This window comes from Acyrthosiphon pisum, chromosome X (genome assembly GCF_005508785.2).
Source record: "Acyrthosiphon pisum isolate AL4f chromosome X, pea_aphid_22Mar2018_4r6ur, whole genome shotgun sequence".
In the NCBI taxonomy this organism is placed as follows: Eukaryota; Metazoa; Arthropoda; class Insecta; order Hemiptera; family Aphididae; genus Acyrthosiphon; species Acyrthosiphon pisum.
In genome coordinates, this window is record NC_042493.1 from 6,837,855 (window position 1) to 6,864,380 (window position 26,526).

Here is a 26,526-nt window from a genome sequence, read left to right on the forward strand (position 1 = left end):
TGTGTTTTGAGACAATATTTAGACAAATCGATATGACATTCCCTCAAAAATATTATTCGCAATCTTTTTTGTAATGGATGATTTTACTCTAAGACTACTTTAAAACAAAGAAAAAATGATTCTGTGTTAATGCATTTTGTAAATGCTTGGCGTGGGCCAGAGAGAGAAAACAAATAGTGCACTGACATCCTCTTAATACATTTATACATAAGTACCTATTTGTACATACATTTTGTTAAAACTAGTTATCAATTACTATTATTTTGTTTAATCACTCTGTACCTATACAGTGATTTTAAATACAAATAAATAAATTCATAATATATGCCTTGTTTTAATAACTTAGTCGATTCAAACATCTAATTTTCTAAAACATAAGTTGAGTTAAGTTTAATTTTCCTCCATATTAACTTTACACTTTAAGAGCGAAGTAGGTAGGTATATTGTTCGTCAACTATAAACTTAAAGCGTTATTATCTTAACGTATAGTCCTAACTAAGCTAACTCAAGTAAATTCAAAAATTTTTCATTAACTTGCCACTTTCGGTTATTATAATATGTATTACCCACGTGTCATATACCTAAGTAACTCCTCCAACCTAATTCAAAATAAAAACAATTTAAATTCAAATTGGAATTTTCATCGTGGACTCCCCTTATAAGTACCTACACCGTTATAATGTGTTATTTATTATCGTCGTGCTATAATATATGTTATCGTATTAATACTATACGTTATCCCCGGTGGTGTTTCTGAAGGGTACATGCGGGATACCCGGATACATCGTATACCGGATACCCATATAAATTTTTTTAAATGTACACCGACTATGCCATTACATATTTCATATAAGTATATCTTACACATAATATCATAGTAAATATACAGTAATTTATTCTAAAACAAAATTAGGACCTCTGGGATGGGTAAGTGACACACACGGGTAAGTATAAATATTTAACTTTTAAAACTGCGATAATACTGGCTATGTATTGCACCACGCACGCGTATAATATGAAAATGTGAACGAGTTCGAATTAGGCTTACTAAGGCTTACCTAATAAGGCGGCTTACTCAAAAACGGGTCAAGTTTTGTTTAAAACCATACCGTGCCTGGTTAATAAATATTTCCTGACCATCATAAATTTTCCCTTGTATAAATTTTCTTTGAAAACTGTAAACCGAGAATAACTTTCTATATCTATTTTAGGACGAGCGGTGAGCGACTTATCATAATGTAAAAAATAAAATATATAATATTCAAACACCGTGTTGCTGCACTTCCACCCCAATTATACTATTCACTGCTGCAATTATTGGTATAAAAAGCATTTTGCGAAACCATAGGTACAAAAAATCGTTTAGGTATATACGCTTATGCTTATCATCGCCTATATAATAATATTTTACTAATTATATTGCCAATGTGTACTCGTCGGAAACAAGAGAGAATTGTGTAGCTGTCTCACAGGCGTCCCATTTAAAAAAATATATATAGAACGTCGTAGATCGTCGCCGAAATGGAGATTGATGCTGAACCGCCGCGTGTGATCAAGAAATCCTATACCAATCACTTCCTACTTTTATATTTATATTATTATTATTATTATTATTACGGACTATCGTCGTGCCGCCGTTACACACGATTTCGTGGAATCGAAACTTTCTAGACGTCACATCCGCGGTATAAATAATGTATAATACATACATATTATTATACACATGTACACATTAATATTGTTACGACCCACGTACAGGTATAAACCAGAATCTCGTTTACGACCGGAACGACACATTATAATGTAATATAATAATTACACACGAGTGTTACGCGTCCACACACATAATATATAATATATATATATGTACATCATATACGAATATACGACGACGTAGGTACCTACGTGTGTACAATAATGTAATAATGTAACAACATAACATGCGATGATAATATTATATGCGTAATAATGACGACGAGTGCTCGTAACACGTGCCGCCGGGTGTCGACGAGAGACGACGATAAGTCGACGGAGTCTGCAGGAGACTTTATAATACGGGTCAACCAGTTCCACTCGTGTATATAGGGTGATTTTTTTTAACAATGATATTAAATGAAATACACATCTCTCCCATTCGTCGTCTCGAAAATCACTAACGATATCGAAAGTATTTTTTTATATAATATCTTCTTATATAAAGATGTCATTAAATATTTTTTACTGTCTTTTCATCACCGTCACTTTTTGAATATATATAATATATATATTTACTCTCGTGAATGGCGGGCGCATACGATTTTGATTTCCTTCAGGTACTCTGAATGTTTTTCCGAGAAAGCTTTGATGAATAAATGAATCGAATTTCTAATTTTCCGTATTTTAATACTATGTAGTTGGTAAACAGAGGTTTTTTTTTTTTTATAAATTTCGATAGTATATAGAGAGTTTCAACCCCGTAACGGTTATACTATTCTGTGGATTTGGGTGAGCATGTCACGCGTGTGGTACAGGCGGGAACCTCGAAAATGTTAGCCTCGTATATTTTTTCCAATCCCGAGAATTGCGATGTATAAAAATCGAATGTCGAACAAGTTAATTTCTTATAAGTGCTTCGAGTTTAGATTAGATATTTGTTCGAAATCCGATTTTTATACACCAAAATTCTCGGAAAAATATTTTACTTCAGAATATAAAAACTAAAAAAATGTGTGTTGTCAATCACAAGAGTATAAACTAAAAATATAAAAATATTATGATAATATTTAAAAATACTGTTTCATCATGACTTAAATTATATAATCATATATAAAGAAAAATATTTTCAAAAACGTTAAATTTTTTTTTGAGGTAATGAGCAGTGTTTACCGTTAGAAAAATCACTCCGTATATATAATATTATTATTATTATTAATAATTCGTGATGCCCCTTGTCGGTGGATGGATAAAATATCACGTAGGTAATCGCTTCCGCGAAAGTCGTCCGTTTCGAATCGATCGCTTTGAGTATATAATATTATACTCACTATACCTACGTCTATACTACCTTTCGTATATAATATTATATATATTATATAATATTTTAATATACCACGTAATTCAGGGATATTTAGTTACCATCATAATATACAGTGAATTATTTGATGTATCACTGCAGAATCATAAAATATATTATGTTATACAACATTAAAGAAATATTCAAATTTATGGTAGAAGTTATTATAATATTGAAAAATATCGAAAAAAAAATTCGAAATCTATAGACTATTTTATTAAATTAATAAACATGATAATAATATAGAATTTTAAAACTCTCCCCAACAACATGCTGCCACTGCTGCAGAAGTACCTGAAACCTGTGAGCACCGCGAATAAGGTGTTTTTGGTACTGTCAACAATATTACTGTGTGTATTATTATTTTGACAATTTTCAAAATTTGAATTTTATGGACGGCTAAGCAATATATTTATAATTATTATAATATTGTTATCGTTATGATCGTTGAATGGTTTTAGAATGCTAGCTATATATGAAAACAATAATGAAGTCTGAAACAGATCTTTTAACCACACATAAAAAATTATAATAGGAAAATATCGTTTCGCTATATTATAAAGTGATATTTTTAATAGTCTACATTAATACATTTTTATTGTTTTTTCAATATGTTTGTTGATTATATAATGTCATAGCAAAACCACTTTTAAAAAAAAAATTATATTTTTACAATCATTTTGTATTTTTGTAAATTTTCAAGTTTTTTACCGTATTTAATTTGATATTCTGAAACAAAATATTTTACGGAGTACATACTTAGTTACGTAAAAATCATATTTTGAACGAGTAGTTAATTATAGAAGTAACTTATTATAAGGTGTTTAATAAATTATTGATGAGCTACGAGTAGTAATATATCAATAAAGTATCAATTGACCAACATTGCAATGACATAATCAAATAATGTGCGAAAATTATTTTCAAAAAAGTTAAGAATTTTAGAACTATAATGAGTGTATACACTTAAATCACCCTGTTCTTTAATATTATAGTATAATCACAATAATATAAAAATATATATTATATTACATTATACACGATCGTGTTGTTTTGGTTGGGACGTCGAAACAGTATTTCCGCCGTTCGTTTATTCGATTACGTTCGGAAATAGTCCTTAGAAAATATAATAATAAGTACCCACTTACATGTATAGGCTATATTATATTATATACGTTGTGGTTTCATTGAAAATGGCCATTATGGGGGTGGTTGTTAAGGATCGTACGAATTGAATCTAATCCAACAAATGTAATTGACGAGGGGGGTGCGCGGGGTAAAACGCGCTGCAGTAGAATATACGCTGATGTTTGTTCGATAAAAATATGCCATAACAGTATTATATACACCGCACTACAGACTACAAGTGCTAACCATAATGCGGGTGTGTTAAAAAAATAATTTATAATAATATAATATTCCGTCACGGCAATTACTTGGCAATGACACTGTATAAATATAATAAAATAATCGCTTCGACTGCCTGCGCGTATATTTTAATATATACCCATTACCTATATACCTATATACTCGCGTATACATCTATATAAAAACAAAAACCAATTTTCTACACCGCGACGTCCACTGGGTACTGACGCAGTGACGTTCGGCGGCGGGGGCATAGTGGCGTTCGAAAATACGATATTTTGATCAGTACCAATAATGTTTTTTTTTCATTTCATTCGATTTTTCTAGGTATTTCTATATCGATACAATATTAATATATATATATAGACACTGCAGATTCGTCCGTTCTGATTTCTCATAGTATACGCGCCAGTTCATACAGTAATTGACCGACCTGGTCAATTACACACTCCGGCGACCGTATAAATAATAATATTATATCTATACGGTATAGATACATTATATTAGTACCTATACCTATTTCAGAATACTTCTGATGTCGCCGCCCAATAACGCTCACAGTCGATTCGTATAGTGAGGAAAATAAAACTGTGCACCTACATAATAATATAATACCTATATAGGTTGGTATAACAGTTAGACGAGTCGTGGTTGTGTCAAACCGCGGTGGTTCTGAAATCGGCGTATTGAATCTAACCTAACCATTTAATCATCATCATCATCATCATCATCATCGGAGTACAAGTGAAATCGATTTTTGCGAAAACAGCACGTCGCAAAATGTCAATACTTTCCGTGTATTATTATTACCTATTCTTCTTCTTCTTCTTCTTCTCCTTCTTCTTATTATTATTATTAGGGATGGGATTTCGATGCACTTTGCACTGTACTGTCCAAAGCTTAAGCCCAAAGCCAAAGTTCTACGCGATGTTCGTTTAATAATATATTAATATATATTATTATATAGGTACTTTTCGTGTTTTTAGTTTGTATTTTTTGACAATTTTCAAATTTTAGATAGATTTTTTTTCATTTTTAGAGCTTATTAGGGTTTTGAGGCATTTAACAATAAAATCTGGATTTTTAATATTTTACTCAAAAATAATTTTATTATGTGGAGGTAACAACATTTTTTATTTTTTACGGTTTAAATTGTTCAAACGTAACTGTATACGACGTAAACATCGAGATAACGAGTGGCGGTGGCATAATTCATTGAAAATAATTCTTTTTTTCAGATTAAAAGTACACGTAATAGACTTGAAATTGAGCAGTCCCTGAAAACCGTTTTATAAACAAATATTTTTTGTTCAAAACTTGTTTAAAATAAAAATAATATTGAATGCCATTTTATATAACAACGTCAGGTTTATAGATATACGAGTTTAAAAACACAGACCTGTCACTATCGATAGAATATATCTGCGCGCATGTAGACGTTTTAGTTGTCCATTTCTGAAGACTAACTGGCGCCAGATGGAAGAGTGTATAAATAGTTCCGGTATCCTACCTGGAGTCTAAAGAAAGAAAAATGTATGAAAAACGATTAAAAAATTGAAGGAAACCTGTGGTGACGGTGAACGTCGAAGATGGGTAATAAATTGACTATAGAAATCGTCTCTACGTACGTACCTACGGGTTTTTTATTAATTGTTGTATTTTAAAACATTTTATTTTTTAATGAATTTGTTTAATTAAAAGAAACTTATTGCGAAAAAATAATATAAATCAATTACGCAGCATAAGTTTTTCAAATCCGAGGTATAAAACAAAAGCAAACTTTCATTCAATCTTGTTTAATCAGCCTCTCTACACGCAAAACGAGTTTTTATATATGTGAATGTGACACATAGCCAAAAGATCCTAGTTGAATTATTACTCTGATGATACATGTTGTGTTTAACATATGTTATAATATAATATAGCATCGAAACAAAAAAAACGGAAGCGTCTTATCGTTATGTGAAATGAAATAACCATTATTGTAAGTATTTAGTATAATAGTATGTTGATTATGTAGATTACTTTATACGCTTTCGAATACACGATTTAAAAAATACAAATTATGTGTCCTTTTAAAAAAAGCATTTTATAGCAAATATTATTTATATATTCATTGGTGAAGTGACTATACAAGAGTATGCATTATGTAAAAATATAAACTTCTTTGCAGCATATATGCGATATGATAAGGTGACGTTTATATTGTATTATTAATAGTAATCAATAGGTAAATCGAATTTTATGGCAAAATTATTTCAGCGGTCTTCGCCTATATAGTTGTAATAATAATTAATTTATAGTTCTGAAACGTGTATACCCACTTTGATCGTTTTCCAGAAAGTCTTTAACGTTATATTATACGCTTACAGCTATCGGCATTGGTTTACCCGCAATACAGAGGGACGGGTCTTATACTCAATAACCGATTTATACATTATATTCACTATTCGACCGTTATTCGCGTGCGAGTCGCTTTTACTTCTCAATAATATTATTCTCATACACACGGTTTGATGATTTCGGATCGATTAAATAAGTGTTTTCGGTATGTTGTCGATGAAAGATATATGTCTCCTATGTGTACGCCGTACTATAATATCGTACACCGATAATTCGAAATGTACATAGCAATATTTATTATGTAATATTATTTTATGATGACGAGATGAAAAAAATAAAAAAAAACACCCTTATACGACACAACCTATATAATATTATACAGGAGGTGTTTGGGTTTTAAATTCGCAAGCACTCGAATTGACGCAAACAAAACTAAATCGAAAACAATGACGATATCTGCACTATGCGTGTCCACCGCCTGCACCACGAGTGATCGAAAATCGTAACCTTTCTACCGCTGCTCTGTCAGTCCGCTACTATTATCGCGCTTTTGTTGGTGATGACAATCGCGTCCGTTGTTATTGTCAGATGCACTGCGATATCGCAAAATATCTAGGTACCTAATTCACAGATTAGAAATCGCAAACAACCGTCGTGGTTTAACCGGTCATCATCCACGCAGCTCCCGTTCCAAATCCACGTCGTTTACCTTAAGTCCATAGGCGGAGATTTAAATACATCACAAGAGAAAATAACGCTTACATTTTAATATTATACTAAACAAATGCAAATAACCACACCTACCCCCTTAAAAAAACGTTTTAAATATTTTTGGTCCTTTGCCATGTTATATATTACTGATCGTACAAAAACCAATGAGATACATAATATAATCAAAGAAATTATAATGTAAGTGACAATTAGTAATAATCAAAAAATTATAATACTATAATAGAAAAAATGTGTTGAGCTTTTTAATCGTTATTGAGTGCCTACCTAAAATGTTTTAATTTTAAGGTACAAACTATATATTAACTACAAAATTATAATCAAATTTAAATCATTAATAAAAAATCATTTCAATACTAATATACTATGATATGACTAAATGACATAATAATATTCATCAAACTTGGACTATTTTTTTTTGGGGGGGGACATGAATTATTTGAGGAGGTTAAGCCCCAATAACCCTTCCCCTCCAAATCCCTGCCTATGGACTGTTTTATGATAATATTAAGTTATATTATATTAAACCACCTCAAAATATATTAGCCAGACCTCTGTTCTACCAGCCGTATGTGCTTAAGCAGGTATACGGTTTTCCTCAAGCTGAAAAATGTTGATAATGATTCGAGGAAAACCGTGATCTCGAGAAAAATGAAAACGATTTAAATTTATATTAATTAATAAACGCTGCGGGTAAGTAAAAAATGAAGTGATAATTATTATATTGTAGTACTATATATTATAATATAATATTATAATAGAAAGTATTAATAATAATATAGTAATAGCTTTATAATATATTATATATTTATTATATATATAATCGCGAAACGTCTTTGATATGTGACTACGCGTGTACGTACCTGGGGTGCACTGTGGCGGTGATTGGTCTTCGGCGAAAATACGAAACTCAATCGTCGGCGAACGTTATATTATAATATTATAATATTGTACAGGTATTGACAGTGTAGAGAGCTAAAAACTAAAAAACGAAAAAGCACCGGCGACACACTCGGTGGTAGGTAACGGGTAAAAATTGCGGGTTTTTCCGCAGGGACGGGGTGCGTGCGGGGGACTCGCGATAATTATTGTGTAAAAAACTAATTCGAAAATAATAAATTATAACGACAACAACAACAACAAAATAAAACTATGACGATAAAAAATTGTGTTCGCGCGGATTTGAGCCGAAATCGCGATGTTTTCACGCGGTCGTATATAGGTACCTACTGCGTTCGCGAACTGCCGACACTCGTGCTCGCGTGCGCTGTAGTGGTACGTCGTCGTCGTCGTACGGGGTTTCTTCGCGTGATTCTGTGCGTGTGTGTGTGTGCGTGCGCGCGCGAGTGTGTAGGTGTGAGTGTGAGTGTGCGAGTGTGTGTGTAGCGCGGTGGCCCGTCGGGTCGGCCGGAAGTAAATCGGACACTGACGGCGACAGCAACGGCGGCGGCGGCGACGACGACGACGACGACGACGACGGCGACGGCAGCGGTGGTGGCGGCGGCGACGTCCGGAGAAGAAGGACGCGCGAGAAAGTGTATAATATTATACCTATACGCGGTGAAATGCGTGTTTCTCTGCGGGGCTATAATAAGTAGCTGCCGTATCACAACACCACCACCACCACCACCACCACTGTGGGTCATCGTTAGTGGCACGATTAGGACTTTTGGCGGGGGGCTAAGCCTCCCGAATGAGTTTCTAGCGGGGGGCCCCACCATCCCCTTGACATTTTTTTCTTTTTTTTTTTGTGTACGGTAATGATGATTTCATTAATGCTTTTTAGAAACTTAATAGGCGCGTGCGTAATATTTGTTTTACAATATTATTTGAGTTGTAGTCGACAATAATATTATATATACGATGAATCATTTCATCGGTAAATCTTACCTATTTTATTTGATACCTATTATGTCCATATAATTTCTACAAACAATAATAAGTATGCATCTCATTATTTGGCATATTTTTGAGGAATGTATAATGTATATTGTATAATTGTATAGGTACATGGGTAATAAATGTGAAATGAGTAGTTGAAAAATTATATTATATTTAATTATTAATTTATTGTGTTTATATCTATATAATTTAGAGAAAGAGAAATGGTAAAGTTATGAAATACTAACCTTTTTATGAATTAATGAAAAAATATAATGCAGGTACCTATACACAATTTAAATTTAATAATACAAGTAATAAGTATGAGTCAAAAGCATATAACTCAAAGTACGCATGCCAAGTCACCTTATTAGATATTATAGTGTACCCTATTTGTATATCAAGTTTTTTTTCTATAATAAATTATTGGGGCGGATGTTCAACTTTTCAAATTATAATTAAACAGTAAAAACGGAAATAAGTTTTATAAAGAAATGGGTGCCGGAAATTGGAGCATTTCTCATCATTTTTCAGTGTTACATTTTTTTCATTATAATAAGTACCTAAGTAATAAAAACATGAGATGATGAGAACATTTATAACACTCCTAACCGAAAAAATGTTCACAGACGTACATAACAAAAAAAATAATTGAAAAACACATAATGTTTAATCTACATTAGAAACATTGTTCGTTTTCACTGAGATTCTAAAAACGATATTAAACTACACACGAGTACATGCGGTCATCGCGAAGGAGGGGAAAAAAACCGGACGTGATTATAATGCAGCACTGTAGACTCGCTGACAACGGTGCCGATAAAATTATATTTGAAAGTGTTACGAGTGTAAGACAACAATCTTTTCGTCCAAAAAGACGTTTGAACGATTCTGATCGGAACTCGCGGAAACTATATATACACCATACATAGATGATAGAAAAATACAATCGATAAAGATGAGCCTTATATATCTTTGTATATAGAGTACACGTCATTATTCTGAGCAGAAAAAGTGTTCACAGAAAACGATGAAAATAAAACATAATCATCATCATCATCATCATAATCACATAAAAGTGTAAAACCGAAATGTCTCTCAAATCGCTTCCACCCCTACCCATCGAACAGTTTGCTAGCGTTTGATTGTCGTTCACGCGAGCTTTTTAAGGGGTTTGATATAGGCAATATAAGCGAATTTTGAGAAAAATGTGAGGTTAAATGTATGTAGGATTGTATAAAAATTGATTAATTTAATAGTTCGCTAAGATTTAATGGACCAATCATGTGAATGCTAAATCATGTTTTAAGGACTGTTAGCTCACTATTGATTTATCAAACTTTTAGTAATTGTTTATGTCGATCCGGCAACAGTGACTAACTAGATGTCTATAGTAATCCCACAACTTACTGTACCATAGAAGTTAGTTGTTGTGTATAATCGCAAAATTATATAGAAAAACGGAATCACGAAGAAAAGATCCGAAATAGGCTACATTTATATTTTTATAATGTAGATAATAAATCAGTTTTTCGCCATAAAAAGATTAGAATTTTGACTGGGAAATATCGTTTTTATTTTTTCGATATCCCGTCTTATGATAAAAAAAAGTAATTCAAGTTTAAATATCATAAAAACAATGTGTCTTAAATTTTTTTTATATATTAATTTGTTTTGAAACGGTTTTTATCAAACAATTTAATGTACGATTGATGTTTTTAATATTTATATTATAAGTATTATAACACATTAACACAACATTGTATAATATTGGAATTATTTTTAATTCAACCAAAACCATTTATTTATCAATTTTCATTGCAATATTGTTTGAAAATGTAATCAATATAATTTCTGGTTTTCAGTATTTCAGTTATTTGTTTATAAACATTAACCATCGTGTACACTGCAGAACAGCTTCTCGGAAGTGTTTTCGTATTGTATAAATTATGGGATCAAGGGATACGAGTAATAAAATAAGGTATACAAATCATTTTAGTTTTGGATATATTTATATATATGTTCACATCAATGATGGCTTAAGCTCAGTAAATCGTACTGAGGTACATTGTAATGGGCTTAAATTAATTGTTAGGTACCTACACAAATCAACTAAATTTGAATTTGATAATAATTAGACCAATTTAAAATATTATACCGCAGATTTTTTTTTCTAACAAAAACAAAAAAACTTAAATTTGGTCTACTTGTAAATTTCAAAATAATCGAATTTTCATTTAATTAATAGGGGATGGTAAATTGTTTTTTCCCGTGTATGATGGCAATGGCAATAACATGTTCAAATGAGAGCAAAACTTTTATACAACCTTACATTTAGCTATAGGTATAGTGATTAATAACTTTCAAATTAAATTACACAGAAACTGTATGGTGTATAATCAATATCCCTATATAATTTATATTTATGTATTTATGAATTCTGGTGGATGACATAGCAATGAATAACACTTATTCTATCTTATTCAAAGTCAATTATCCAAATTTAATTACGTATGCATTTGAAAATAATAATTTTATTAAATTTTGTGTTCGTCAAGCATTTTCTTATAAATTATAAGTTATAAGTTATTATAAATTTATAACTAGGTGCCAAAACGTGAATTATTTTTATACTTTTTAAATTAAAATGTGTTTTACATATTAATCATCATATATTATACTTTAATCTACACAAACACATAGTGACGTATACAGTGGCGTACGCAAGATTTTTCAATTAATTACAATTTTTTTTTATTTTGTCCAGTCTAATAATTTTGGAGTTTATAGATGAGGTATTTGAAAATGTTTGTACAACTTCAACTTCTCAACTTTTCTAGTAGATAAAATGCTTTCATCATAAACTTCGATGAAGGTTTTTGAAAGCAAATTGGATCTAGATGGAACTTTTGGTAGGTTAAAATTGAAAATGCTCAATATATTTTAAAACAATCAGGAAAACCAAAAATAAATGAAAAATAGTTTAGTAACTCATGTATTTGATTAATTTATTATTTTTTCTAAAAATTTCATTAAAAAATAATTCGGTCGATCAAAAAGCTTAAAAATGTTGTACAAAGTTTTATTATAGCTATCTAAAAATATTAACGATACATAGACACGATTATTTTTTATAAGCATTTAAAGTTCAAATTTTGATAAAACTCTAATAATTAATTTGTTATAAAATATTAAATTTGTACACTCAAGGCCTAAAAATTCAACACAAAATATTTCATACAAGTAGTTCATACTTTTATCAAAAAATTACTGATCATTTAGGAAAATTGGTATGCAAACACAATGTTTTTGCAAAAATGAATTCATTCTGGTAAGACGTATAAGAGTTTACGTCTTGCTTATTAGTTGACAACAGTTGAAACTTGATAAATATTTATTTTTTTTTAAAGTAATAATAATGACAATGGGGCGGATATTTCAGTGTACGCCACTGGACGTATATTAGCGTATGGCGTAAGAATATTAATGATATTTTTTCGTTATAATAATCGATGTGATAAATTGAGCGCAAGACAAATTTCAATTTTTTAATAATATAATAGGTAGAGCACATAGGTGTGGAAATACAATATTGTTTGTAGAATAGCAGTCATTACAATAATTTGCTAAAAAACAATATATTAATATAATCGTGCGGTCAATAATATAAAACATAACAAAAATTAGGAATAGAATGAGTTACAGTTATTATATAAAAAATGCGTGGATTACACCTAGGTACTTACAGTTCATATTAATAGTTGTTGATAATATATATAACGTGTAGTTTCAAATTGTACACAAGGCACCTGCAGTCTACGCATGATCGATAACCTGCTGCAGGAGTCCAAGAAAAAACCAAATGTTTAAAAATTATTATATTCACGACTATTTCAAAATTCGTGTGAGCGAATAAATCCGTTTTTAGCAGTCAACACGAGACGTCAAGACTTGTGATAGACTTGTGACTCACTTAGTGATCGTTGCGTGGTTAAGTAGGTATTACTAGGCGCACGACCAACGAGTCTGCAGTATTAATAAGCCAAAGGCCAAGGCTTCAAAATCGACGGAGATTTTCTCACTCGATAGAGTTAATTGTAACCAGAAAAAAGTACTGAAAAAAATATTCAAAACCAGAGGATTCGTTCCGTACCACATATGGTGACTGCTGCAGGTGATTTGACGATCAATTAATATTGTTTTTGCACAAAACGTTTATTGACTGAATCTCGAGCGTGTTGATCGTTTTTTTTCCTCGCCTGTTTGTTTAAACCTAATGTATATCTAATATCGGTTTAACGAGCGTTATAATATTCAATGAAATTAACAATTATGCGACAACCGCGGTACTATTATATCGGTACATAATCGCTTCACAGTCTATAATGCGTTACATATATATAAATACATAGGAAGTTAATCTGTCCCTGAATGGTTTCATTATATTATACGCGCAGTGTCAATAAAAACCTTTGAACTTGGGTGATAATCGTTAATAACCTTCAAATGAAAAAAAAAACCTTAGAAAAATCGCTCGCAATCGTAATTACCCAAACATTTTAAATATAATATGATGTTGATAATGGGTACATCAGTCATATACTATGTAATTTTTATGACATATAAATTATTGTTTTACCTCATGCATTTTGTCCAGGCGTCCAGCTCGTTTTGGCGATCGGCAACCGTTGGGATTTTATAAAACAGTAGTCCGAAAACTATATATAAAACTATATTATATTGAAAAAAATTGTTTTTGGATCACATTTTTTTTTAATTGTAACGGTTGCCGAGTGCCTAGATGAACTGGACGGGTTATACTTACATTGAGCTGCAGAACGTTTTTTATTTATATTAAGTACCAACTATAATACAAGTGATTTGTCACCCCTCCAATTGAGATCCTATATACCTACTAGTACAGTTATGTTATTTTTTTTTATTGCTTTCATCAACTGGACCATTTTTTTGTTTTATATCGAACCGTTAACTAGACCTACGTTTATGTATAATATGTTGTATTTTCTTTTTTTTATAGTTCTGACATAATTTACTTTACGATAACCGTTGACCACTGCAGCAAGCGTGAAGTAACTGCAGTGTATATACCGGTGAAATATCGGTGTGCAATGTCGAAAATCGACGACCACAGTCCACAGATAATACGATAAAAAGTGACGTGCCCAGGGGGGGGGGGGGGTGTTATAAGTAATAAATTATTATACGTATTAGTTATGACAATATAATATAATTGTACTGTACAATAATACATTTAAATGAGTTATGATGGTAGTACCAAAGACACAAATAAGGGGATTTGTGGCAAATGGGATGAAGGTATAGTCCCCCCCCCCCATCCACTTGGTCACGCCGCTGTCAATGAACACTTAGTATAACATACGTCTCAACAAACCTGTAGCTAATCGACACTCGTTGGTAGCTCATTATATTATACCTAACCTAACCAGTGGTGAAAAAAAGCCGAACAGTGATTTTCACTGACAGATCAGGATTCTACGCCTACAATAATATGATAATATGCAGAGCTCGCGACGTGTCTCAGTACTATGCAGGGTTTATCCCAAAAATATATTTAAATTTATTGATTTAAATGCGTCTCTGGACTCGGGGACAGGAGACTGTTGTATAGTGTTTGTGGATCCCTTTAGGCTTTCATCGCATAATGCATACTGCAGGCTGTGGTGTACCGCATGTAATTAACTGTAAATTAATTGAAATTGTTATTGTTCCACGAACTAACTCTAATGAACATCATAGTATTTTATTATAGGTAATAGGTGTAGTAGGTAGGTAGGTATATTATTACACGAACATAATTTGTTTGCCATTTACGGGCAAATCTATATATCTATATATAAATTCAAACTGAATAATATAGGAACAAACATATAAAATATAGTACATACATATTATTATATATTATACGTAATATATTTACTTATATATATATATATATATTCGGCAAAATGATATTCTATAGGTACATAAATTATTAACAATTTAATAACTATCACGTCCTATAATTTCCAATGATGACAATTTAATCAGGTAATATTCAAATTCCACATTGATGATTTTATATTAGTCTTATATTTTATAAGTCCGACGTGCATTGGATCATAATAAAATGGATATTTATTTTTTGGGAAATGTATATAATAGTATTATTCTCCATATTACTCCATACAATGCTATAAGCTAATATTATTTTTAATTTAATAAAAATGTCATAAATCCTAATGACTAAAAAGTTGTAAACATTTTTATAAATGAGAAGAATATTAAAACTTTAAAAGTTGCATTTTATCTTGATTTTAAATAGAAAATACCGGGAAAATATCGCTCTGCTTTGTAGTAGCTGGTTTTGAATGTACCTCGTCAATGACTAGGTCAAGGTCTGTAAAGGATGTATTAAATTTGAATTTGATAATAAATCATTGCATACGAAAAAGGATTCTATGAGTGGAGATCGGTGTCTGTTACACCCTACTTCAAAAGATATTTTCATTTATTTATATTACTCATAGTAAGACGTTAGGTATAACTAATTGTTGCCAAAAAAATCGCATATATAAATATATTTTATAATAAAAATTATAATATGATATTATCATGTATCATTGCTATTATAATAAGGCAATTCCGGCGTACAATAGAACGGTGTAATAAATATAATCTTGTGATATAATATATAAAGCTCAAAATGTGTTTAAAAAGGTTTAAATGCCTAAATATTTTGCAATTATGTACAGAAAATATAATATTATATGTAATAACGAAAAGTTTAAAGTTCCTATACGATAAATATTTTTTGAATTGCAACAAAATAACTGAAATTGTTATTCTTCGTTTAAACATCAATTTTCTTCCAAATTTAAATTAAAAAAAGGATACCGCTCTGCTGTACAGTAGGTATCTAAAAAGCGGTTGCTTTAATGGATGTGATAAATTTAAATTAAATCATTGTATATGAAAAACGATTCTGAGTATAACCTAACCTAACCTATAACCTATAAAATTACTGAGTATAGGTACGTCTTTATGATATAAGTAATTGATATTAAAATAAATTATTTTAGCCCATTATACATTAGTAATACAGTACTACAGTAGAATAGCTAAAAAAGTTGAATTTTAAAAAGTCATTGTGTGTGTATATGTTACAGTTAAAGTGTTGAATCAGTTAGTTTATGAAATAACTAGGTAATGTATAAAATAACTAAAGTTTGTAAGTAATGTATATAATTTATATTTTAACTAGTTATTTTATACATTCCCTGGCATCACTTCGTTATTAATGTGTAAAATTGCAAATAACAAAATATCATGATAAATAAATATAGTTCTAACATTTTCAATAATAAACAACTGTACTCTCGATCCCAATTCACAGTATGTTCAGACAATTTGTTAGCCGTAGAAGCTGTTCCAAATGAAAGTATTATATTAAGATGTGCGGCAACCGCGCAGTCACTGGGAACTGGTCAGGGTTTTTTTAAGTGCACTAGTACCAAAAAATGTGACACAAAGCGATGTGTTTATAGAAAAAATGAGGTATTCTGCAACTCTAAATGCCATATTGGCCTTACGTGTACAAATAAATAATATAACTATAATTAATTCATAATTCTGTAAAATAAAATATTTTAATATATATTTTAAATTTTAATGTATTTATACTTTAACGGATATCAAACTGAAATTGTATAGAATAACTATGTATTCTATGAAATAACTAGTTAAAGTACAATTTTCATGTATTATTTCATACTTTAACTAACATTCGTAGGTAATTCATGAACTACCTAGTTATTTCATAAAATAACGGAATTCAACACTTTAGCTGTAACATATACATTATAATAATATACTAAAAAAACATTCAAAGTACCCACGACTAATATGTTTAGATAGTAATAAAATTGTAAGGTAACTAAATTCCTTATTCTTCGTTTGAATATCTAATTTCGTTCTAATTTGAACAGAAAATATCTTTAAAAAAAAAACTGGAATTATACGTTTTTTGATTTTTTGATTACAGTATGAATTACTTAAATCTTGTTTTAAATGTTTAACCCTTAGCCATAAAAATTGAACATTTAATCCATTTTTAATTACAAAATAATTTGCAAATTTTCGAGATTTTAATGAATTCGGTCAAAATATAACTTTAATTGCTTATAAAAAAAAATTATGTCTACGCAGCTTTAATATTTTTCAACTGCTATTGTAACAATATTTATGAGGGACCTGACCCAACAACAATTAATTTATTGATATTTATAGAAAAAAATTCAAATTTCAAATGTCTCTAAAAGTCTAAACAAAATTGGTTTTGCATAAAAATCCACGTTTATTCATAATTTGTTTTTTGTGTTCCTGAAGTTTTTGAAAACTTCTCAGAATTTGTTCCTTTTGACTGTCTAAAGTAATAACTAGATTCACTTTCCTACCAGAAAAGATGATGATGTAGAAAATCAAAGCAATTTGACTGCTCCAAAAGGTTAGTCGCAATCACATGGTCACAATCACAAAAAAATAAAACAATCAAAATCATAGTAAAATCAATACATTTATTGCTTAGGATCTAAAATATTAAGACAGATTTTAAATTTCTATAATCAGTATAAAATGAGCCAAAATATTATTAAAATCATATTATGCCTAAAAAATCCTAATATATAATTTTATTTTTTCGTCTTTCATTTTGCATTTTTGCATTCTTAAATTTTTACGTTTTTAAGCTACTGTAGAAAATCAAATAGTTACCACTCTAATGAAAAATCTGGAAATTAAAAAACATCAAACAGACAGGTGCAAAAATCCTTTAAGATCTTAATGGTTCCTTGTTAACAATTGTTGATAGAAAAAAAACCTACTCTATAAGTGCAAAGCTAAAACCAATATTATATATCCCGTAGAATAATATAATATTAGAAGTACCTAAGTGAAACAAAAATATTTCAAACCTAATGATAATCTATGTGCATTTGAGAATAATAGGTATTATTTTTAGCGCTGTAGATTATACTGTCTTATATTACACCATATTAGGTACCTACCTACCTATTATTGTAAGTTATTATAATGGTCTTTGGTAAAAATGTAATAAAAACTCATCATTTGTACATTGCAATCTTTTCTGACTGAAAATAGAAATATATTAAGTCCCTGAGCAATAGAGTATTTTACTCGTTTAAAATCACATTTTATATAGTCTTTAAACCACTTCTAAACAACACAATGACTATTACAGCTGCAGCAGCACAGCTTTAATTGTTTATAGAACAGACGGTGGAAAATATTTGTTTCTGTATTTTTGTTCTGTAAATACACTCTTAATACCATTTCACACCAAATGTTGACTTAACCCATTTTCTGAGGGCACCTACGACCTATCACATGAATTATTCATCTTGAAAAAATCCGAGAAGAAATCAACGGCGAACTCTCATATAGTATGTCTAATATTATATAACATATTACGAGTCATGTGTGATGGATAATTTCCACTCAAGACCAGAGGACCGTGATTATGACGAGTGGTCATCACTTTGAACTGGAGTACCTCTGCAAATACAAAATAGAAAATACGAGACATTTTTTTTTTATTCAATCTTATATTTTATTTTTAAGCAGGTGGGTAAGCGGTATCCTTGTTGAATAACACAATGTAAGAAATATCGATAAGATAATAAATTAATAGGTACAATTTACTTATATTATACGCACTATATTGACTACAACTATAATAGTACATTAATACCTATAGGTATACTGTATACTGTATACTGTATAATATTATACGTAATACATAATATAAACATTACGATACCTCTATAGTTACTTAGGTAAATCGGTTTTTTTTTTATTGAATATATTATATACTCATTAATTAATTAACTCATTAGAACATATTATAATCAAATGCGATTATTTAAAAAAAAACATATATATATATAAGTTTTTCTTATCCAAAGGCCACGAAGCTTATAGCTATAGTATATTTTGATGGTTTACAAGACTATATTATAGTGATTGCTATTTTTTTATTAATATTTATGTGTGTGTGTTTTAAATAAACAAAAGACAAAACCTTGAACACGAATGTCACCGGCTTTATATATCAACACATAAAATTAGGTACCTATGCCTATATTTTCATTTTTCACGTACAATTTTCGAAGATGATAACAATCGTAATGGTATACGTTATATAATCATTATTGTTTTCGACCTACAAAAGTTGAATATTTCGCTTGAAACCATCTGAATTTTCATAGTATTAATTAGTATGCACTATTTGCTAACCGAATAACTGTTTGGTAAGACTAACCGTCTACCGTTATATTATAATATACCTGTTTAATTAAGGTTTAACGATGAAACATGGTGTATCTGTAGCACAGACTATTGAGGAGGGGGATACAACATTTTTAATACATCTTGATGTGGAGGGCTTCACCCACGATGTCCCACTTAATCAACTTATTGATTTTTTTCCAACAGTAATATTGATTTTTAAATTGTATTTACCATAAGAATAATTAACTTAAACATGACGCACTGATTAATATTGTATAAGATATAAACATTTACATTTATGTTCGTTAATTTCGATAATAATATAATTTACTGAACAATTTTCGAAAACTGTCATACCTCCCAGTTTAACCAGCTGTACCTAAATACTTGAACTTGATATTTATAGTTTGCAAAATGTATAAGAGGTGCTTGACTCCACCAGTCATTAATCCATACACCGCAAAATGCAAAATGTTCCTATATAGAAAATATAATGATAAGTTATTCACGTTGTTGTATGTGTAGTGGAGTGAGCCATGTGCGAATAAAATAAATATAAAACAAATTTAAGTTTATGAAAAACAATTTTCCGACAATTTACATCAAATTTAACACGATTATAATATTTTCTTTGTATGCATGAATGTTCGAAAAAGCACAGGATACAGAGCTGTCAGCAACGGTTAATGCAGTTTAATTTTCGTATAGATTCAAATCAATAATAAATCAAGATTGCATATTATAAAAAACAATTTTTCGAAAATATCATCTATGTTTAGTCTTTTTGTGCAACGCCACTCTAACTACGGGAAAAATCAAAAAAATACCACTTCAAAGTATATAGTGTACCTACTAATTAGACATGAATTTTCCTTTTATATTATATAAAACTTTTTACATCTATTTTTTCCACTCCAAAAAAAACACATCGTTGTAATTTATAAAACCTATACATTACGCAACATCTAAAATTATTTTTTCATAAATATACTTTTAAACTATAATATTCATACTGAAGAAAAAAAATAAATACACATTGCTTCAACTATGAAAAGTTGTAATATAATATATAAAAAAAGAATACCATAGTACGCTACTCGATATTTTTCCTCTACAAAAAAAATCTATGGATCATAAATATCTTTTTGTTGATAAACATGACAAAGAAAATATCTATTTTGCTATTTTGCAAAATCGGTTAGAAAAATAAAATATCTGAACCCAACCCAAAAACATATTTATGTTAAAAATAAGAAGCATATTAAGAGTATACAATAATGAGAATAGGTATTTTATAAATTATATAATATATAATAGAACACTAAATAAGAAGTATTTTAACAGTCCACAAAATATTAAGTATACTTTATAATAGAACACTTTATAACCAAATCTTTAAAATATCATAATATTACAGCGAGCTTAACATTACCCACCCACTAGTCAACAATCCTTCAATCCAATGAACATGGATGCTGTGAGCAGGAATATTATCAGGGGTACGACTCTCCCTACATTTCTGTGTTAAATAAATGGATGACCTTAGGTGCTGGCCAACTAGCCAACCTAACCTAACCTAACCATTATACAGGCCAATACTGACAAAAATGTATGTACTACGTATATTTCCGAGGTTTTAGTCATACATTAATAAATTGACAAAAAAGTATTTATTTATAATATGCTAATATCAAGTTTTACAGTTATACATTGTTCATTAACAAAGAAAAAAAAACTTTATCAAAAACTGGTTTAGCGTTGAGATTTCTGTTTCTGTTAACATAGAGTTGATTGTAGGTACAGGACCAAAATAAATAATAAATTCTATAGGTACTATCCCAGACAGAAATTGTGCAATGAAAATATTATAATATTATTTTAATAATGATATTTGGTAGGTAATATAATCGTAATAATATTATATAATATTATCATACCTGGGATACTGTACGAATAATATTGTATCATGACTTATGAGTTATGAGCCTAGTTATGACTTATAAACACATTATACATAAATAAAAAAAAGTATTGCTTGATCGTATCACATAAGATGTACCTAAATAAATGTATTTATACCTAAGCACACGTTTTGACATATATTTCGTCGTGTGCAGGGTCTGGCGCCAGACGATTCCGATCGACAGGATGTATAATAGGACATAAGTGTTTACGTCCTTTCGTGAACGGACGTGAATGAGTTGATCATGTAATAATATATATATAACGTTTGCGTAATAACTAATATTATTATTATTATTATTATTTAAATCGTCGTTGTCATCTCCTGAGTCTTGATGTAACTACATATACTGTCTCTGCTTTAAGCCCATATAGAATACAAGCACATAATTTTATATATGTATGCGTAGGTACTTAGTAAATATACCTACTCATTCAGATATTATATATTATTATTACATTATTTCGCCGCCGCGCACAGAACCAGAAGAGATTTCAGGAACCACTTCCACTTTCTTTTCACTCACATAATAATATGGGTAAGTACTCCGTTTTTATTGTCTCTGTCTCCTCACTCTCTGTCTGTCTGGCTGTCTGACTGTCTCTCTCTCTCCCCCCCTCACTATATAAACATGTACTACCAGACACACACAATATAACGATGACCGATGACGTACATAATATATGTAATCAACAGGCGACGACGTGACGTTCCGTCTAGCTGCAATCTCTTTCTGTGTATTTTTGTTATTATTTTCATTAGGCATTATTACGTCATAGCCCATAGGTATAATCATCGAGCAATCATCTGCGCCGCTGTCCTAATATGCGGCTATAATCAGTGCTGATAGAGAGTGGAGAGGCAAGGCGAATCCTTGCCCCAGACGCACTCTAAAGGGTACTTTAAGAGCATTTTTGAATTTTTTTTTTTTCTACAATAAATCTAAGAATATATGATAAATAAATGTTTAATGTACGAGTATGAAAGTATGTATATCAGATATCTTACAAAAGTAGGGAAAATATTACAAATTCGTTATTTATAAATATTATATTATATTTTATAACTATATTTTTGACCGAATATGTTGACGTGTCTTACTTTACAGTTATTAAAACCACGGACCGCGTTTCATTATATAAGAAGACTTTAAATATCTTCAGACAATATACAACCAGACAGGATTTTGAATTCTTATTTTGGCCTCCAAAAAGTAAAAAATAAAACAAATTTACTGATGTGTGTCTTAAATCTGACATTGAGTCAGTATTTTGTCTTTGTTTTTCTTTTCAAAATATTTTTTCTGTGGATCGACAATTAACTAAGTACTAACTCAACCAGCAGAAAGTTTACAACGGTAATATATTATACTGCCTATATATAAAGAAAAATAATAAAAAGATAGTTTTTGTATGGCACAATATTATCGTGGTACAAATTACAACCTCGGGATATTCGCGTTAATGATTAACCAAAAAAATTTATAATTTTCCATAAAAATGTCAAAGAGAAAAAGAAAGTCTAAAAACTGCATTCCTAGTTTTTTATATTTTTAATTTTATCACCTGTCTACACGTTTAATATACTACCTACCTATACGTATAATAATATTAAAACATTAGTAGAAGTATATATATTTTAAAAATTATAATATATACTATTACTGTTGTAACCTGTAGTCCGTAACTAATAGTGGCGGACAAGTAGGCAATGATTAAAAAATGCCTTCCATATATTTTGGCAGCAATAACTAGAATAATTCCAGAATTACGCATCTATCTGTTTATTGTAAATAATAATAATACTATACAATAAATATGATACTGACCTCGATAAAATTGAATTCATTTGTGTATAATTAGGGGCGGTGGTCGTTTGGGCGAAGGTAATAATTTTTACCTATAAATTAATAGTCCGTTTGCGCGAGTATCATATGTACCGTTTGGGCGAGTAGAATTATTTTTACCTGCTCTGGGTAAAAACTTAGATACAGATAATATCGTTTCTAATCATTATTAATTGCTATAATTGAAAAACATGATTAGGTACGATTCAGACATGCTGTACAATTTGTATACCTACAGTGTCTTACGCTACAGTGTCCTAAGTGATGTGCTGTATGTTATATAATAAACTTTATGTGGTACGTCGTAAAAGTTGTTAAAATTGTTGAAAAGTGTAAAAACTAAAAATTTATATTTTAAAATTAATGATCAATATCTATATTTATATTATTCAATATGGATTTAAGAATTGAACATATTTTAACGACCAAAAGAGGAAAAAGATGTATAGTTATCGAACAATACAAGTACACGGAATCAAATAAATTACAAGACGGAACACATCGATTTCGTTGTACAAACAAAAAATGTAACGTAAGTGTCTTAGCAGATAGTAAAGTAAATAATATATTAGAGATGAAAACACAGTTACATTATCATGATCCTAGTACAAAAAGATCTCTAGCTGTAGATATAATTAAAAGTGCTTCTAAAAAAATAGCTACTGAACACACGCATGAAAAACCTAATAAAATTATTAGGAAAGAATTATTAGCAGACAAGTCAGGACTTCAGGATGAACTTAATCATTCTGATATTAATTTAATCAGGCGATCAATTTATCGTAGCCGAAAACAACAGTATCCTATACTACCAAAATCACAAAAAGAGTCATTTGATCAATTGTATGATATGCAATCAACCATTAAATACAAAAATCAGCAATTTTGTTTCGTAAATGAACAAAAATCAATTGTTATTATAACTTGTCAGGACAACTTACGACTCCTATGTAAATCTAAAAATGTCTTTGGAGACGGAACATTTTCGTACTGTCCTAAGTTCTTCTGTCAACTTTATACATTACATCTATATACTTACAATTATTATATACCAGTAGCTTATGTATTTTTAACATCAAAATCAAAAAAACAATTATTTGACTATGTGGTTTGAAATATGCAAGTTATGTAATGAACTAATTGGCGAAACTCTTCAAGTAAATTTTTTTCATTCTGACTTTGAAAAAGCTGCACATTTAGCTACAACTCAAACATTTCCTAACTGTCAGTTAATCACATGTACTTTTCATTTAGGCCAAAGTTGGTAGGTATAGACAAATTGTAAAACATAAAAATTTATCGAAAGCATATGTAATTAAAGATTCTGAAGTCGGATTGTGGCTCAAATGTTTTTTCGGTTTATCATTTTTGCCACCAGTTGAAGTAGGAGACGCATTTACTGAGTTGTTATCAATTATACCAGCCGAAAATGAATGTGTACATTTTGCCGATTATGTCTTGGGCACATACATAGACGAAAACTCAGAATTCCCTCCTTATTTGTGGGCGTCATCACCAATATTTGACCATTCCAAAACCACAAATGGACCAGAGTCATTCCATTCCCACTATAATAGTCAGTTTTATACAACACACCCTCATATTCACCAAGTCATCGCAGTAATATTAGAAATCCAAAATGAAAATACAATTAAAATCAATTCCATTTCAAAAAATGTCCTTAACGTTCAACGAAAAGAAATCACAGAAAAAAAACAGTTCGTGCAAGAAACATGGAATAAATATATAAGAGGAGATATTGACCAATTACAATACATAAAATGCTTAGGTTTAAAATACCAGGCCAATAGATTACTATAAAATGTATTAAAAATTAAAATGGTATAATACAAACCAATATATTATAAACCAATTTAAAAATATTATAATATTACCTATATGACGTGTTATTGTAATAGTTATTTTTTTACTCTAGATCACTATAATTTATAATAATATAACTATCTATACCAATATGGCAATATATGAATAATTTTTTACATTACATTATTATAATATTACCTATATGACGTGTTGTTTTAATTATAATTTTTTTACTTTATATCACTATAATAATAATATAATTATTATAATAAGGTATTATAAGATATTATTATATTATATATTACCTATACCTTTAGTTGAATAAACCCTCGCCCAAACGGTATACATCTATTCGCCCAAACGGACTACAATATACTATAATATATAATTTGGGTCGATTCGCCCAAACGGTCTATGCCCTTAAAATCAGACCTTGCCCCCCCCCCCCCAAATTACGCCACTGTTCAGAATACAGAAACGAAGTTTCTGCATTTAGAAAATCCCTAAAATATTTATTTTGCCTTCCTTACCTATAACCGTCAAAAGTCTTGAATAAAATTGTTTCACAGACGATTTAATGGCTGTCAAACCAAAGATTCAACAGCGAATTCAATACGGCTCATCCTAATATTTTTTAGGTTATTGACATTCAACCCAAATACAATCCGAGACTCAAATTAAAGCTCAAAGTCATGTAAATAAACCTAAATCGACAAGAAAACAGGAGCTCGAATGAAAACTAATAACAAGGATAGATTATATAAAAAAATTGTGCGTCAAAAATTTAACTATCGTTTGATATTTTTATATTTTTACATAAACATATATTTTTTTTAAATTTTTCTATTTTTTAGATTCTGAGTGGAACGATGAATGTATTGATTTTACAATGATGTGTGTTTTTTATTTTTATTTTTTTTATTTTTGTGTCTGTGTACACGATAAGTAGTCGAAATAATGCTTCGATTATCAACTTCAGTATCTTGTTCGATTGGAAAGTGAATATCGTTGGTGCATTGGGGAGGTCAAAATTTAAAATTCCCAGTAGTTTTCAAAAGCGCAGTGAAAAACAAAAGAAAAATTAAGGAAAAACAGGAATTTTTACGCAAAATCGATTTTTCACAAAATTGAATTTGGGTTTTTGGTGTAACTTTAAAACAAATGACCGTAGATACATGAAATTGTTTTATATTT

At 29.9% G+C, this 26,526-nt stretch overlaps 1 protein-coding gene across 1 annotated transcript in view; it reads right to left on the reverse strand.

Moving 5' to 3' along the window:
• Window positions 1-8,932, reverse strand: part of LOC100162989 (putative fatty acyl-CoA reductase CG5065) — a gene marked incomplete in the record, with an annotated part of 56,835 nt that extends 47,903 nt beyond the window's left edge. Inside the window, 1 exon segment of the mRNA XM_029485890.1 lies at window positions 8,367-8,932.
• Window positions 8,933-26,526: the final 17,594 nt, after the last annotated feature.